This window comes from Aphelocoma coerulescens, chromosome 3 (genome assembly GCF_041296385.1).
Source record: "Aphelocoma coerulescens isolate FSJ_1873_10779 chromosome 3, UR_Acoe_1.0, whole genome shotgun sequence".
NCBI classification, from domain to species: domain Eukaryota; kingdom Metazoa; phylum Chordata; class Aves; order Passeriformes; family Corvidae; genus Aphelocoma; species Aphelocoma coerulescens.
The window spans coordinates 34640557-34658454 of NC_091016.1; the positions used below are offsets into that span (position 1 = coordinate 34640557).

The 17898-nt window shown below is 39.8% G+C and overlaps 1 protein-coding gene and 1 long non-coding RNA gene across 4 annotated transcripts in view; one reads left to right on the forward strand and one right to left on the reverse strand.

Moving 5' to 3' along the window:
* The window catches only part of BABAM2 (BRISC and BRCA1 A complex member 2), a 161941-nt gene that overhangs the window by 54651 nt on the left and 89392 nt on the right, over positions 1–17898 (reverse strand). The window lies entirely within an intron of this gene.
* Positions 874–12584, forward strand: LOC138107923 (uncharacterized). Its single transcript, XR_011149774.1, has 3 exons — positions 874–1010; positions 11509–11637; positions 12351–12584. It is a non-coding gene; the product is annotated as an uncharacterized lncRNA (long non-coding RNA).

Here is a 17898-nt window from a genome sequence, read left to right on the forward strand (position 1 = left end):
CCCTGGAAAGGGACAAGCAAACCTCATCCCCCAAATATGGCTGTGATTTAGGGATGCACTTACGCACTAATGAAGATCCACTTACAGGCAGCGCTGGAGTTTTGATTAAAGGCCTCTTGCCTTTGTTACTGAACAAATTTTGTAATTACCTAATGCTACTGCTTGATTCTATTTGTGTGCTCTTTGTTTTCGAGCCACTGCAGTATAGAGCAGAGATGTGGGTAATGAGATACAGCTACCTCTGTTTAATCTTTTTTTTTGACAGGCTTGAGGAGAGAAAGGGAAGACAACTATACACTTGATGCTACGTTCTCTTTTGTTTGCTGTTTGGGAGAGTTATAATGCAAACTTGATACTTGAGGTCATTTTACTAAAGGGAAGTGAGGTCAAAGTATTAGCAAGTATAACTAGATAGTCCAATTTACTTCATTCTTGCAAATTAGCACACCTCAGTGCTGAAATCCACAGTCCATGAAACAGCACTCCATAGGACAGCAACAACAAAACAATCTCATGTGAGTCCTCCAAACTTAAGGTAAAAGCCCACAGGAAGGTCTGTCTAAATATGGGAGGTAAATTCAGTAGTTATGGTCAAATTAGTCTTTGGCTATTTCACTGGGAGTTCAAACAAGATTTGTCAGAATTATAGTACAGAAGAGATTATCAATCTAAAGGTCTGTTGATGAGGAATTAAGAGACAGCCAACCCACTTCCAAACTATCACTCAATTTCTCTGCTACATCCAAACCAGATAAAAATCAATCATTAACAGATTTCCCAGCCCTCCCTTTCTTACTAACTTGTTGTCACCCCTGATCACTGTAAAAGGTTATCGAACTGCTGCTACCTTGCTAAGATACTGACAATGTCCCTGCAGCAAGCTACCAGAAACTTCCTACTGTGAAAGAATATAGGTTGTACTTCTAAGCACAAACAAGATCAGGAAAAAAAAGAATACCAAAGGGAAAAAAAGAAGATGCTTCATGTTTACACCGAAGAAAGATCTGAAGGTGGGTACTATTCAAGAATCGTGTAAGTTAGAGGCAAGGCGGGGCCGGGGGGGGGGTCACCATTTGAGACACTTCAGATTTGTAATTACATTGAAATCCTTGGCTGAAAGGTAGAAGTGGTCAAGAAGAATGGAACTATCTCATTCTTTTATGAGAGGCAGATTTCCTGAAAAACTGTGTTGCTTGTTTTTAGCACCTGAGCTACACAAAGACACACTTCTCAAACATAAAGGAAATAGAAATGATTTGCATCTCTGCTCTGACTGACCTGACTACCTGAGAGTAGCTTTTTGTTAGAAATTAGCGGTTGCAATAGTAGTACTGAAGAGGCTGGAGGTCATGGTTATATACATCACAAACTTTTCAAGTACTGCATACTAATATCTAGATTGTTCCTTGTAACTAACTCACCACTTTCTATTCTTCAAGACTGCCAAACCCGTGACACGTAACTGTTACCAACTGATTTAGCACATCCATAAGTTTCTAATATGATTGGCATTGTACATAATTTCAGAGCATGAAAGACAAAATTGGTTGGGAAACATCTAATTTTCATCTTTCGACTTGACAATACATGAAAAATAGCATCTGAAATGCACAAATTTATTGCCTAGGTAAGTGACTTCAAAATCCATGTATTAGTTGGGAAAAAAGAAAGACACCCAGGTCTTTACATGTCAAACTTACACTCCTGTGGCTTGTGTAACACCTGCTCCAAACTGCTTTCTCTTTGGAGACCTACTTTGAAAAGTGACCTGTCTAAAGCTGTGGTCAGTACTTGGAAAAGGCTATCTAGCCTTCAAGGGACCATGTATTTATTCAGTACCTAATTAGTTCAGAACCTGAAGAACACTGATGCAAACCTGGCCAGGACTAAAAGTAACTAACTGTAGCTCTTCCAACCAAATGCTGGGAAAGGTTGGAACTTATGTCCATGGTCTGATTTTTCTAACTTTGCAAGAAGAAATAAACATGCAGTACATGTAAAAGCAAGGGAAGCCTGGAGAACAGCTGACTATAAACTATTATTTATCAAGTCTCAGGGTAGATGTTTCATAATCCCAAAGATACAAAAATTATTTTCATTTAAAATTTCATAATTTGCCTTGAAAACCCAGCACTCTACTACCTGTCTACCAGGAAATCCCCAGAACTGTTCAATTCTATTAAATGATCTTTAGGACCTGGTATTTTCATCTTTCCTTCAATGTAAATACACATTAAAGGGGAGATGAAACACAGACAACTCCAAAAGTAGTAAAACCCGGAGAATAAAAGAGCAAAAGCTCCTAGTTGGGGGAAAAAAGAACTATACTTCAAAAAAGTACTTCTATTAGTTAGAAGAACAAGACATAGTCTATGGTTTGGTTTTTTAAAATTTGCAAGTTTACTTAGTTTTGTTAAAAAAGCACCCTAAACCCCAAAACTTCTCCTCCTTGCATTACTTTGTTTTCCCTTTTCATATGGTACCAAAACCAGACAAATGAAACAGATATTTCTTCTCCAACAGTTAATTAAAACAGATAATTTGCACATTTTCAACACAAACAAGCTTTAAATAGCCACAGCTGTGACTCTGTGTCATTGTGACTGGTATCCTAATCAAGGTGCAAGTCTCCTCAGCAGGTACCACATCAAGACTGCCCAGACACTGCACTAACTTCAAAGGACCAAATTAATTTCCAAAATATATTTGTCTTTTTCCTTCCTAAGGATTCAGGTTTTACAATGCATGTACAAAATTTTAAGCTGAACTTATCAAGGCCTACTGCAGCATTCTGAGGAGAACTGAAGTTGAATTCATGCCATGTTACAAGTTGTAGTGGTTTGGTCCAAAATACTCATTACTGTTTACCTTCTGTAAGATAAGAATTAGGAGAAAAGCAAAGCAGGCATAAAACTTGAAAGAGTATATAGAAGTTTATTAATAGACCTAAAAGAAGGAAAAAAAAAAAATCATACCACACCTTCAGAACTCTTCTCCTCCCCCCACTTTCCCCCCTTCTCCCACTGTAAAAAGACAACCCTTGAGATTTTCAGCCAGATTACCACTTCCATAATAACCTTGTTCAGTTCATTTAGGGAGAGGAGTCTCTCTTGCTCATGCTATGGAGACATTATCACGAGACAGCCGCCCGGGTTGGTTCTCTGCTCGCATCATGTGAGAGTCCCTTCCCCCAACTTGCAGCTTTCCTCACAACTGCTTTCGAGGGTCCAATCTTGAACTACTGGGGTACAATTTTAAGGTTGACCCGTTCAGAAACAGAAGTTCTCTTCACCCATCTCTGGGAGCATTTCATCTCTGAGAATAGAGGCCCTCCTCCTTTTCTGGGAGAAAAAAAAGCATCTTAATCTCTAAGACTATCTCTGGGAGTATCTCCAGGAACAGAGGTCTTCTCCTTCTGATTGGAGCAAGAGTCCTCATCGCTTCCATCTCTCCCTGTTCAAATTTCTCATCAAATCACAGCTGCTTTAGCATTTGCTGATTCCAGTACAGGTGCTTTTGCTCACAAGTTGAACGCTCCACTCCTATGCCTTCATGAAATTACAACAGGTACTCTGATACATCATAGCTTTACAACAGAATTTCAGCTTTAAGCATCTCATCTTTCTTCTCCCTCAGGTTTTCAGCTCTTCACAGCACTAAAAGGGTTAATCTCACCTAGGCCTTGCAGCTGGAATGTCGCTTATCGCTGTTGGTCACATGATCTTTGCCGGACAGCAGGGCAGCTTCAGCTGAATCTTTGCCGCCCTGGAGAGGGGGAGCCGAGCCGCTCTGTCTGCACATAGCAGGGCTGTGGAAGGGGTTCCGCGGGTGGAACAGGGCCCATGGCTCCAGGACGGCCATGGCCCAGCCCGGCCTGACCCAAGCAGGGCCTGGCCTGGCCCTGCGGGCCCCGTATGGGCCCTGCAGCCACCTGTCCCAGCACTACAAATGAGAGAGAGCTCCCCTGGGCTTTGTCCATTCTTAAATGTGGACCACAGAGGCAGTCAAAATTTTAAGTGGCCTAAAAAATTGTCCATATTCAAACTGGCCAGCTGATAGGTTCTGTCAGGTCATAGAGGAGCTGTAAGCACCTCTTTGCAAGAACATCACTTCCAGGACTATGCTTGCTAACCCATGACATTAGTGTAAGAAATGACAAACAAGGCATGTCACAGGATCATAGACTGGGCTTCAAGGGACTTTAAAGATCACCTAGTTCCAACCCCCCTGCCATGGACAGCCAGAGACACCTCCTACTAGACCAAGTTGCTCAGAGTCCCATCCAACCTGGCCTTGAACACTTCCAGGGATGGGGCATCCAGAACTCTTCTGGGCAACCTGTTCTATACCCTCACTGTAAAGTGAGTTCAAAACTCCTTGAACATCAACTGAATTTCAGAACTACTTTTCTGAAATCTCCCTATGAGTTCCTGTAACACAGCTTTACCTTCCCAAGTCTTAGCTATTTTTGTCACTTCAAAACAACTACAAATGCACAGAAAAGCAAATTTTAAGTTGCAGATAGATTTTTCACATGCATTCAATTTCATGGTACAATCCAAAATATAGATCCTATTACCCAGTATACACTATTTGAGTTTCTTGAAAAGTTATGATGAAGGAACAATTTGAAGTCATTCCCCCTAGCAACACGTACCAAAACTCATGACTTTCCCTGTAGAGCACTGATTTTATGATTAAATAAATTTATCCAAAAGACTTTTTATTATAATATCCAAGTGATAAGCAAACTAATTCTACTTCCACCTCCATGCCAGGTGCGAATGAACACACTGACTGGAAAACTTACACTTCCTCAAACTAATTATTTCTCATTTCCAAACAAAGGCACTTAGCCTAAAAATGCCACACAAGCAAAAATGATACAGCATTTAAAAAGAAATCCCCCACAGTCAATATACTGGAAGTCATCTCTGAATCATCACTGCCCTTCAGGTTTCCACATACCCTTTTTCACCTCCATTAGCAGAATTTGGATCTGCCAAACCTGAAAGTGGGAAACAAATTCTCCTTTTGTCCTTCAGGATTGCAGAGTTATCCACCTATCTATTTACTAGTATAATAAAATCAAAATCTGTGTTGAGAAACTTACCACAAGATCAACTGTAAAATATTACTATGGTGGCTAACAACAGTTTCTATGTTATTAATCCAATCAGACAGGTCTATGCCCGTCATCTTTGCCCAGATTTGAACTCCTGTTGCCCAAGAGAATAGAAATTGGTGATGCAGGAAGAAATGCTTAACTGTACAGTATTATTTGCTTGTGGCTCAGCAAGCACTTAACCACATATGTGAAGCTCTGCCAAGATGTCCTCCTACAACAAAAGAACTTACGAAAAAAAATGAGAGCACAAACACAATCAGTAGTTGGCAGATTTTGGGTGGAACATTATTTACCTACTACTTGTTCTTAAAATAGAACCCAGTATTTTCACAGGTTTTAAGGACTGAATTAAATTAAAAGGTCTTTTCTGATTGGCTAAAGATATAATTTCAATCAGCTTGCCAACTGTATTATCTATTTATCACTAGGTTACTGAGATACACTGGTGGGGTTGAAGCTCAGAAACATACCAAATTATTAAAAAGATCTTTTTCATGGTGGAAAAAAATGTACTTCTGCACATACCAAATTTTGTTATTTCCATTTCGTTAGAGGACACAGTACAAATGACACCAGTGGTGATGCCAGAGGAATCTGTATCAGTGCATGCAAGTGTGGATAGCCTCAAGCCAGCCTATACAGTTAAGATAGGGCAGTGATTGAGAAGGGTAACTGAGAAGATATTTTGCATTAAAAAAATTGACTATGGAAGAAAGAAGACATTTGCAATATTTATCTGGTACAGACTGGGATTATCAAAGGGAGTCTCTATTTGCTTCTAGTTTCCCAGTTGGGAAGTCTTTCTGACACACATGGATACATTCACACATCCTGACAGTATTTAGTACTATCTTATCCCAGAAGTGTACCAAGAAGATAAACAAATTAAAGTTTGCAAAAACAGTAAAACATTTTATCACTGGAAGAGCACTAAGGAAATGGTGTATACTGTATTCCTTGCACAATTTCAAATCAAGCCTGGATAAAACTCCTAAACATTTAACAAAAAAAAATCCTTTCTGGTACTGAGAGAATTGAGACATTCGAGGGATGGCTTGTTGTCAAAAATAAAAAAAATAAAATATATTTTAGACACGGACCACCATTGTCAACTTGACCACCTCAGAAACGTGAGTTCTCCTTTAGTCCCCAAAAGAATGGTGAGAGAATGGTGCAGAAGACTTTCCCACAAATCTTCTCCGTTTCCTTCCGTGGCTTAAGAAAATAACTTCACGGCACCACATACTAAAGGGCTATGCACATGCAGTACAAACATAACATGTCCAAGATAACTGCAGAAGAAAAAAAGGATATACACACATATAAAAATGAAAAAAGCCACCCCAAACCACGTCCTTTAACAGGTCACTTGTACAAAAGACACCGCTGCTAGCCCAGTGTGCTTATAAACCCTCTACACCCCTAACATTCTTGACTTTAAAGGGAGTCAGCTGTTGGACCTTGTTAGATATTAATTAACAAAAAACAGGGAGTTGCCTTGGTGAAAAGTAAACAGCATTCCAGTTGCAGAGTCTGATGTAACATGGGTGGTTGCATATAGACTCTTAACATTAAACTATTAAACTAAATATGCTGAACAGATTGGTGGATGAACAAAAATAGAATGCTAGACTTTCCTAGCATTAGTATAACAACAAAAAAAAAAAAAATCAGGAAAAATTCTATCCTTTTTCTAACATTTTAACTGTACTCAGTTGTATATGGAAAGTACTCAGCAATGCCAGTTGCATTGCCAGGATCATTCACTGCTAGTGACTAGTGTTCTATTTCAGGGTATTTATTTACTTTTTTTAATTCTGCTATAGTATATGAAATTAAGAAAGGAAAATACAAATTAGCATCTGTGTATAGAAAAGGCAACTCGAAGCTTTCAGTAGACAGAGCCAAAAAAATGAAGTAAAAGAGACTTCCCAGTATTATGTGCCTTGGTGTTGTTGCAAGGCATAACACCACCCATAATACTAACCCAAATTCTTTAGTATTTGGTCCCATGCACTGCTCTAACTGATATCATGTACCAGCTAGTCCAAAAAGACTATGCATTAGTGACAGTTGTCAGAATGCAGCAAACTCATGCCCTTGTTCCTCATGCTATCCCTTCACTGTGACAGCAGTGAGATAGGAACTTAATTTAACTTTCTACTATCATGACCTCGAGCCAGAGCAAATCCTAGACAGCAATATGTCCTTAAGAATTCACCCTTCCATGCTGCTGGAGAAGCATGATGAGACTAACTAAAAAAGCCTTTGCTTCCTCAGTACCACAATACATGGCATACTGCTAATGACATTGTATAATACTGCTACAACCAACTGCACAGCTTCAGTCTGAAGGGACATTTATGTCCCAAGGACTGGGACAACTGAGGCCTTGGGATTCTCAGACTTGACTTTCAGAAGAGGTCCTCCCCTAAGGAGGGTGGCAGAGCAGCAGACTGGTTCCTCAAGGACCCTGTAGGATCTCCACTGAGAAGTGTTCAAGACACAGACAAAGATTCTGCAACACAAAACCTGAGCTAGCGCTGGTGGGAGTCCCAGGCCAAGCAGGAAGCTGGCCTAGATAATTCAGAGTTCCTCTCCAACAAAGAGCTCTACGACTGATGTGAGAACTACCACTTACATGCTGCAAAAGCATTTTCTACAAAACCACTCCAGTTATCCTGGGTTAAGGAATTTGATATATTTTATGAATTGATGTGACCTCCAAAATTTTAACGCAATACTATGAAAAGAAAATAAAGAGATCACAGTAGTGAGAAATATAATCTTTTTAATGCTGAGAAATGTAGTCTAAATAGAATACTATCACAGAGGGGAAAAAAAGTTTGTTCAATTATACCTAATCCAGGCTTTGATAAATACAACATAATAGAGTTTTTTTGCTTTCACTGTTGCATTAAAGTCCTGAAGGTTTCGCTCCTTTTTAAAATGGAAACAATTAATTGCGAAGAGAAATAACGTTAAAAGAAATGTAAAACAAACCATGTTTAAAAAACTAATGTTAAAATGCTTTAAAATAAAGGACAACAAAGGCAGTGAAATCATAGACAACACTAAATGATTGTTCTGGATATGCACTGATTCTGTGTATCAGACAATTAAAAGGGCTGTTAGGTTTTTGTAGATTAAATGTTGCCTAAGCTTTCAACAAGACATGCTCTGTCAGGATGTACATACATCATTCAACTCTCCTTGCAGTTTCTATGTCAACTGCAGGAAAACCTGCTACCTGATATGCAAAAAACAGAGCCTCACTTCTTGAAAATTAAACAAATTTTCAGAAATGTGTGCAGAGTTAAAAACAAACAGCCAAAAGAGAAACTAGAAAATAGAGATGGAATGTAAAAAAATAAAAAAACCAATGGAAGGCAGTATGAGAAACCTAAGTGACAGGTAAATTAACAAAACCAAGAGTACCAATTGATAACAACAGAATTTGAGGAGGTAGAAAGCAAGTTGCACATTCATTACAGAAGAAACACAGTGTTTGAACCATGGAACAAATGAGGAGGATCACTACGTAATTACACATACATGCCATCTAACCATCTTCCCATTATACAGCAAAAGAAAAAAAAAACAACAACCTGGGAAGTCAACCAAAAACATGACCTGAAGGAACTACCTCCACAGAATGTCCCAGAAAGTCCTGCCTGCCTGGAGAGGTCTAGGGAAGAGCAGTGGGCTGCTGCTGCTGTGGCACACACAACCTCCCAGGACAGACAGAGGTTGCACAGCTGTTTGGGTTAATATCAAAGACAACCTCCAAGAATGGAAAAGGAAAGGAAAGCAAGCAGCAACTACACTGAAGAGCAGAACTGCTTCGCACGCAGTACTTAACATATGGAATAAACAGTACTGAGGCAACACAAGGGAACAATTAGTCTAAACGGTTTTGTAAATATCTTGGACAAATACCAGAAGAGAAGAATACTGAGGAAGACACTGACTAATTCAGGGGAGGGAAGGGGCCTCGATGGCTTTTCTGGCCTCCCTCTGTCCTTACGTGCCCTGTATTTATATTTGAACACTTGCATTACCCAGCATATAGGCTATTTAAGGTCAGGAAAGCATTGCAGTAGCACAGCTGCCTCCAGCAAGCAGTGCTTGACATCACTAAACCACACAGAAGAGCACAGCCCTTTCATTGGCTTCAACAGCAAATATCTGCAAGCAGAATTGTTTCGCTCTATTTGTACAGGTTTTTCCACTGCACTGTGGTGTCTGTAACTTCAGTACTAACAGAGTTTTGTCCACTGAAATTGTTAAACAGCTGAAGTTTCCTCTCCATGTATTTTTAGTGGCCCCTGATCAGAAACCAGCTCAAAGAATTTAGTTTTAAAATCCAACTTAAAAGAATCTACACTTTCATCATCTAAATTTTCAGTTCTTGCCAAATTTAACTTGTCTTCCTCTGTGGGATGTTTGACACGTACTGCATGCACATATTAAATATCACACATGAGATCTCTCATTTAAATTCTGTAATATTCTTTGCTGACACACAAGTATGCTTTTCCAAACTATACATAAAAAGAGTCCCATTCATTAACACAACGGCCACATGATTTGTTGCCTATAATCTGCACTTTCATTTAAACATAGCTGAAGTTTAGTATAGTTAGAGGATGCCTGTGGCAGGTTCAAAATTCAACAAATTCCTGTCATTTGTTAAGGGGACTCTTCAGAGTAAAGCTTCTAGGAAAGAAGTTCTCAGTATTCTTAAAGGGGAATCTGTTATCTAGGAAAAGACTATTCAACAAAAAAGTCTCACATTTGATAATGTCTTTTATACATTTTCTCCAGGTAGGTCCAGTGTGCAAATGCTGAAAGTAGCTGGGGTTTCAGCTAAGATTCACATCAGCCAAGCAGCTTGTAGTAGTTAAGTAGCGGGACGGACTGTGACTGTCTCGTATGCCTTAAATAAAATAAGCAATACAATGAGTCACATTCTTGACAATAATTAGGGAAAAGGAAACCCCCAGAAATTCTGTATTCACATTTTAAAAATCAGCCATAATTTATTTTGGGAAAATGGCTTCTTCCTACAATGGATAATTAAGGAGGTATTAATGTTCCTTTCAAGAAGGCATCAAGTTTAAAATGCCACTGATTATTTGCAGGAAAGATGGGAGGCAGAAAGCAAAGGAAACTGAGAGGTGGTACCTGGTACTACTGTGGGGTCAAGAAGCTTATGGGAAAAAGGCAAGTTGGCAGGGGAACCAGCCCTTCTGGTAATGCCAAAGAATGCACTACAATCCTTTATCACACAAACAGTGGGGCCAAGACCCCTACACTTATACTCTCCCTCCTGCCCATCAGGGCAGTTCCTCTGCCATACTCATCAATTCATGCTCCCTGTACCACCACATTCCCTGCTGAAACATCAGTAACAGGACTCTGGTTCCTAGAGGGTACTACCAGCTCTTCCCAAAGGGGGGGATGGGAGGCAGAGGGAGAAGACAACAGAGATAACCAAAACTGAGGTCTTCCACATACAACTTAATTCTGTGTTTCACACTTGTCAGGGGTTATATATGAAAATCCTTAGCTTTTCACTTTCCAGTGGTCAGATTTGTACCAACTGAATGTGGCCATCTGGAAGCAAGCATTAAACAGTAGATGAATTTTTGTTAATTGTTTTAAATAATAAAATAGAAAAAGTCTGAAGACAAAACAGTAATGTGCAGATCACAACAAAAATGGAGTTCTCCGAAAAAAAATTATTTAATCACCATATTCAGAAAGCAAACCACATATCCCAAATAAGCAAAAATCAACTTCAAGAAAGCATACTTTGTTAAGATACCATGTTCTGTAGTGGTGGGTTTGCATTTACATCAAGAACTGGGAAAAATACCCACGCAGCAACAAAAGTGTGTTCAAAGTGTACTCTAGGAAATATGAATTTCCATAACTGTTGAATAAATGTGCCTTTCCACACCCACTACATTTGCTGCCAAGGTTCTAATTAACTAATTTAACTACTATTTGACAGTTTTGGTAATTAATACCCAGTTAGAATGAATACAGTAGAACAACTAAATCTCAGCTGGGATCTGAAAGAAAAGCTTTCCATGACCTGCTCGTGCCACTTTCCACCCTTTGCCAGCAGTCCTGGCTAACCAAGGAGGTCCCAGTTGATTGGACTGCAAATGTAATGACCATCTATAAGAATGATCAGAAGGAGGATCTGGGCAACTACAGGCCTGTTAGGCCTTGTGCTGGGGAAGGTCAGGGAGCAGATTACCTTGAGTGTCACCACACGGCACACGCAGGATAATCAGGGGATCAGGAACAACCAGCATGGGTTTATAAAAATGGTCCTGCTTGACCAACTTGGTCTCCTTCTGTGACAGGGTGACCTGTTTAGTGGATGAGGAAAAGGTTGCGGATGTTGTCATTGACAAGCCTCTGACACCATTTCCCACCAAATTCTCTTGGAGATGCTGACAGCCTGTGGCTTGGACAGGTGCACTCTTCACCAGGTAAAAAACTGGCTGGATGGGTGGGCCCAGAGAATGATGGAGAATGGAGTTACATCCAGCTGGTGGCTGGTCACTAGTGGGGTTCCAGAGGGCTCAGAACTGGGGCCAGTCCCATTTAAAAACTTTATTGATGATCAGGATGAGGGGATCAAGTGCCCCCTGTACGAGTTTTCAGATGACACCAAGTTGGGTGGGAGTGCTAGTCTGCTGGAGGGCAGAAAGGGTCTGCAGGGGGATCTGGACAGACTGGATAGATGGGCTGAGGCCAACAGGATGAGGTTCAATAAGGTGAAGTGCTGAGTCCTGCACTTGGGTCACAACAAGCCCCGACAGACTTGGGGAACTGTATCTGAAAAGCTGTCCAGTGGAAAAGGACCTGGGGCTGCTGGTCAACAGTGACTGAGCCAGTGTGTGTCCAGGTGGCCAAGAAGGCCAATGACAGCCCAGCCTATATCAGAAATAGTGCAGCCAGCAGGACCAGGGCAGTGATTGTACTCCTGTACTAGGCACTGGTCAGGCCACACCTCAAGTATTGTGTCCAGTTTTGGGTCACTCACTACAAGAAGAGCATTGAGGCGCTGGAGTGTGTCCAGAGAAGAGCAATGGAGCTGGCGAAGGGTCTGGAGAACAAGTCCTATGAGGAGAGGCTGAGGGAGCTGGAGTGGTTTAGCTTAGAGATGGAGGCTCAGGAGGGACCTTATCTCTCTCTCCAGCTACCTGAAAACAGGATGCAGCCAGGTGGGAGTTGGCCTCTTCTTGCAAACAACACAAGTGATAGGACAAGAGGAAATGGCTTCAAGTTGCACGAGAAGAGGTCTAGATTGGATATTAAGGAAATTTTCTTCACCTGAAGGATTGCAAAGCACTGGAACAGTCTGCCCAGAGAAGCGGTGGAGTCACCACCCCTGGAGGTATTTAAAAGATGTGTAGTTGTGGTACTTATGGACATGGTGGACTTGGCAGTGTTAAATTTACATTTGAATGTGATGATCATAAAGGTATTTTTCAACCTAAATGATTCTATGATTACATTTACTGATAAATTACCAGAAGCCTCAAACTTGTCAGGTAATTTTAAAATTTGATGCTGTCAGTAACTTTGAAGCACTTTTCCTCTGCCAGAGCAATTTAGCTCCAAAGAGGCAGTCTTTGGAATTAAGTCTGTTTAACAACACAGAAGCTACTGCTTCAATTGTGATTTCCCAGCAACTTTGTATCTGTTACTTTTTTTTAAAGCAGAATTTAACACCAGTACCTTATTGATGAAACGACAAATAAATTGGCACTAGAGAAACTCCAAGTTCCCCTACATACAGATTCTACCTGGACCTGATTTTTCCATTGCATTTTGAAGAAACACCTAGCCAGTAATTGTTTAGGTTAATATTTAACCCCCGTTACCAGACCCTCCTGCTTACTCTATTACTGCCATACCAAACACCACAGAAAAAAAGGTGACACCTGCTTCAAATTTCTTTCATCAGCCTAATTAATGTTACAGAAAACATTTCAAGGAGTTCAAACTGTCCCTACCATTGGCCCAGAGTTCTTTAGAACAAAAGGTCCTACATAAAACCCCCCCAAATATTCCTATTAATTCTTTGGTATGAAAAAAATCCTGCCACCTGTGACAGACACAGTTCAGTACCAGCATGGATTGGTTCTGTTCAGCAGGCTTTCTTTCCCCTACGAAAACATCTCAGGAAATGAAGATGAAACCTGCTTTGTGTGCTCTAATGTCTTAGGAAAATATCCAAGAAAGGCACTTCAGTACTGCACAAGGAATGTCTGAATGGCAATAAAAATACTCTCCAACCCTCTAAACTCTAGGAACAACAGAGGCAGTAGAAAAGACAAAAATGTCTGGATGCATCAAAATAAAAGTAAGATTTTTTTTGTAAAACTGAAATGAATTTCAGTATCAAAGTAAACACAATCTAAGAAAATAATTTTAAAAATAACCCCTATTGCAGATAGAGAGGAGGATTTCAAAAATACTAAGTACTGACCCTAGCTAGTAATGAAGATGACAGCATTTTCAATACTGTTGCCAGGATTAGTTTTGACTAATTAAAAGTGCTTTTGACAATCTCACTGTACAAAGATACAAGTCTAAACATATGGGCAACAGTAAAGAATCAAGAACACCTTTATGAATAATAATGTCTGATGTCCTAAGAAAAAATTACTTTGTTCTCTTTTTCCTTCATTATCACTCCTTGTAGGTGGATAAACATGCCTAGAAGCAGTGATACCACAATAAAGTTGCTGAGGAAGATATTTAAGTAGAGTACAGCTTTATAATGATACTTAGAAATGCCTGTGTTGAAACATGGATTATTACAATGAAAGGTGGCATACTCACAGCACATGACAAATAACATGATACAGAATTGGATGTTTAATTAGGGTAGCCTGAAATAAATTATATGTGCACAAGTGAAAAAATGCAACAACTTAATGGAGAGATTTGATCTAAAGGATCAAATGTGTTTAAAACTTGTGCAATTTCTGTGGACCATTCTACCCTAGTCAGAAGTGTGCAGAGGGAGTTGAAGAGGGCTGTGTTGAATCACGTTTTCATTTTCTTTTGTGATTTCTTACTAATTTTTCTATATGTGTATTTCAACCATACAAGAAAATACTTTAGGTGATAAAGTGCTTGATATATCATGTAAAAATACTCTCTCCACCATCACATTAGAGAACCTTATACATACAAGGCTGACACTCAGAGCCTGACAAAACCTCCAGGAGACACAAATCCTTCCCAATACTCAGCTCTAAGTTATGCTCTGAGACTTGAGGCAACACTGAGCTTTGGACTGCCACAAAAGGTATGTCAGACCAAAAACTGTCCCATATCTCCTATACAGAGAAATTGGTACCTCATTACCTAGCAACAAAATCAGTCCCACTAAACTGCCTCAAGTGTTTCATACCTCGACAAATAGGTCTAATTGCTTAGTCCCTTAACTGACTTAAAAATCTCACTAACTGAGCCATTTAAAGACAGCATTAACATATCCAGCATTAAAGCACCATTTAGATGATGGACACATAATCTTAGCTCTTCTACAACTATTTTCACTAATTGCTCTATAGCAGCTTCAGAGGAGAAAAAAAAAAAAAAAAGAACAATCAGTACAGTTGAACACCTGGAATAGAAGTACAAGTCAATCTGCTTTGACTGCCAGTCCCAGTCTGTCCTGATCTCTTCTGAAGCTGTCAACAGGCCATCAAAAGTTGGTTGCAGTGAACCAGATGATTTTTAGGACACAGGAAGAGTTGCAAAGCAGAGCTAGATTGGCAATCAGGCTATGGGACTGGCTGCAGTTTCTGAAGACTTGGCTGATGGGGGCATGGCACACACAGCAGGCAGTAGATATGTCCGATGCACTGGCCAGGCATTGACCAAACAAGGCTTAATGGAACAGGAAGCACTACAAAGCAACGGTCATTCCTCCTGCTTCCCATGTCTGCAAAGATGTTCTGGGATTTGAAGAAGCCATGGACTGCCCTGGATGACTACTAACAATTCTACTGAAATCATCAACTCAGATGCATAAGCACATTTTAGTATGCCAAACTGAAGATCTTACTTCTGACTTCTACAAAGCAGCCATATAAAAAGGCCTAAGCACAACCATTCATTTAGTGACTGTGTATTCATAATCATTCTGAAACAGCAGGCTTCTACTGGTGGCAGCATGTTACGCCAACTTTAAAGGTGAAGCCCTTCACGGCTCCCCTGTATCTCAAACACAGCAAGAGGTGGTACTTGACAGTAAATGGGAAATATTCTATGGTTTTCCTCCTCCAACTCCCAGCAGAAAGCACAGCTAAAAGATGGGAAACACCTTAAAGCAAACACACATTTAATTTTCTCTCCAATTTTTTCTTCCATCAGTGAAAAACACAGGAACATTCAAAGCTTAAGAGTTCAGATCAGGTTCTTGTTATTCTCCCCTGCCTGTGTGAGAAGGTTAAACGCAGTCACCGAACTTTGCATACCACCCTCAGTCACGAAGAACCCTCTGGCACAGCTCCCAGACCAGTAAAAAACGACCATTTCAGTCCCCAAAGCATGGAGCCTGATCCATTTAAGCAAAACAACTTCTACTGACAGCTGGTTTTCTTAGCATATTCACGTCTGTGTATTTATCAGAGAAAAGCCCTCCAGGACAACAGTGTTTACTGCAGGATTATTTCTGTGAACACAGGGAACACAGCATTCACTGAGCAACAGTGATTCTACCCTTATATAGTTTTTTCTTAAAATGTGAACCAAGATGAACCCATTTTTATGTTCTTTAGCATGGATGGCTCATGAAGGAAAAAAATTACATACATTGAATGATTTCTTTTAAGAAAAAACCCCAAAACCTTCTGATCCACATTCATGCGTAGTATGCTGACACACACTTTAAGCATTAATATAGAAATCAGCTGTTCAATCCTACACTGACTCTTTGGATTTAGACTCTAATGACTTTTAATAAATGGGAAACAAGGATATGATGGGAAGTTTCATTACAAATTTCTGTCCCATGTGAGTATCTAGCATACCTTCACTAGAAAGGCAATTTTGAACAAGCAAGATGTTTCCTATCAACAGGTTTAGAGACACTACAAATAACTCATGGAAATGCAACAGAGACATAAAGGGTAAATATCCCAGCAGGCCCCTAACATGCCCCAGAGCACAGCTGTGCCTACCTAGCTCAGCTGTATGACCCTCTTCCCGAAGCACAGCAGCTATCAGCAGAGGATGGAGAGCATCCTGCAACAAGTCTCCTGCCCTGAGGTGCGAGGAAGTGAAGGATGAGTTGGGGACACACTCACGGATGCTGACAAGCACCAACCTCTCAAGTTGTGCGGTCAGTCTGTGTGGTTTCTCAGCTTACCACTTCCTCCAGCAGTGTGCAGAAACTCTTTTCTATGATACTACAGTAAAGACGGTAGTTTTCTTAAAATAAATACATCTCATAAATATTCCATGTTTCATTTGAACTTGATCTTATTTTGAAATAATTGAAAGTCAATATTATTGGCATCTGTTTATTGATGTAATGCAACAAAAAGTCAGAAGTATTCTAAAAACCATAGAATGTAAGCTGTTTTTAGTGACTGATTTCAAATTAAGGAAACATTAAAAGTTGCTGTTGATGTGTTTTGAAAAAATAGTATCAAAATGAACTTTTCAAATTAGCAAGTTTTAATGAAAGAATTAAACCAGGTATAGTTACGAATAGTTACTGATGAGATTTTTATAAATTAATACAAATGCTTCCCATCCCTAAATCTGGGGTTGGTTGTTTGACTATAAGAACTGCACTTGACACTCTTGCAGCCACATCACACATCACACCACACAAGTCAGTAAAGGACTTGAATGATCCACAACTCTTCTCTACTGCATCTCTACCTGCTGCTTCAACATGTGGACTTTTTCAAGCCAAGCGATGTACTAACATCTACACCCCAAACCATAAAAGGGGGACATTTCCCTGATTTTGGAAATCTCTCTTCCAGAGTCTATGACAAAGTGCAGTCAAAGTCTTAGTAGTATTATGCTTACTATTGATTTAAAAAAATAGAGCAAATGTGTTTTACAAAAACCCTTCAACGCAAAAAACCTATATTCACATTGCTAGGACTCAAATTTGCTGACAAGATCTGTGGGTATGTATCATTTTTAGAAAGGGCAATGCAGGAATGTGTGTTTATATGGCAGAGCACAAGAGCAATGAAACCTCTTGGGAAAGCAGGAGATAACTCACTTTACACAAACAGGCCCTTTTCCTCTTATTGCTCTACAAACCTGAAATGTTATTTCATATGTCAGGAAAATGCTATTCCTGTTTGTTCATTCTTCCTAAAGCGAACCTATTTTAGTATTAGCAAAATAATTGTGGGAATTTGGTATTTTTCATGTTTTGTTGAGTACTTGGGAATGTTATGTTGGGAACTATCAATGACTACTTGGTACACCTCAAAATCTGCTGCATAGGAAAAATACACTGGTAATTTGCTTACATGGCTTTTGTAGCTCCAATTACTGTGAGCAGCAGGAAAGAACTTTTTATAAGCAGAACACAATTCAAATGTAACATGCCACGGCCTCAAGTCATTAAACTAATCCTGAGGGCTTCTTGAAGCTTTTTGTACTTTTGGCAAAAAGTATAAAGAAGTACACATTGTTTCTTCAGTTCCCAAACACTGGGAAGTTAAATATCTAGACTGTCAGCCCCTGCTAAA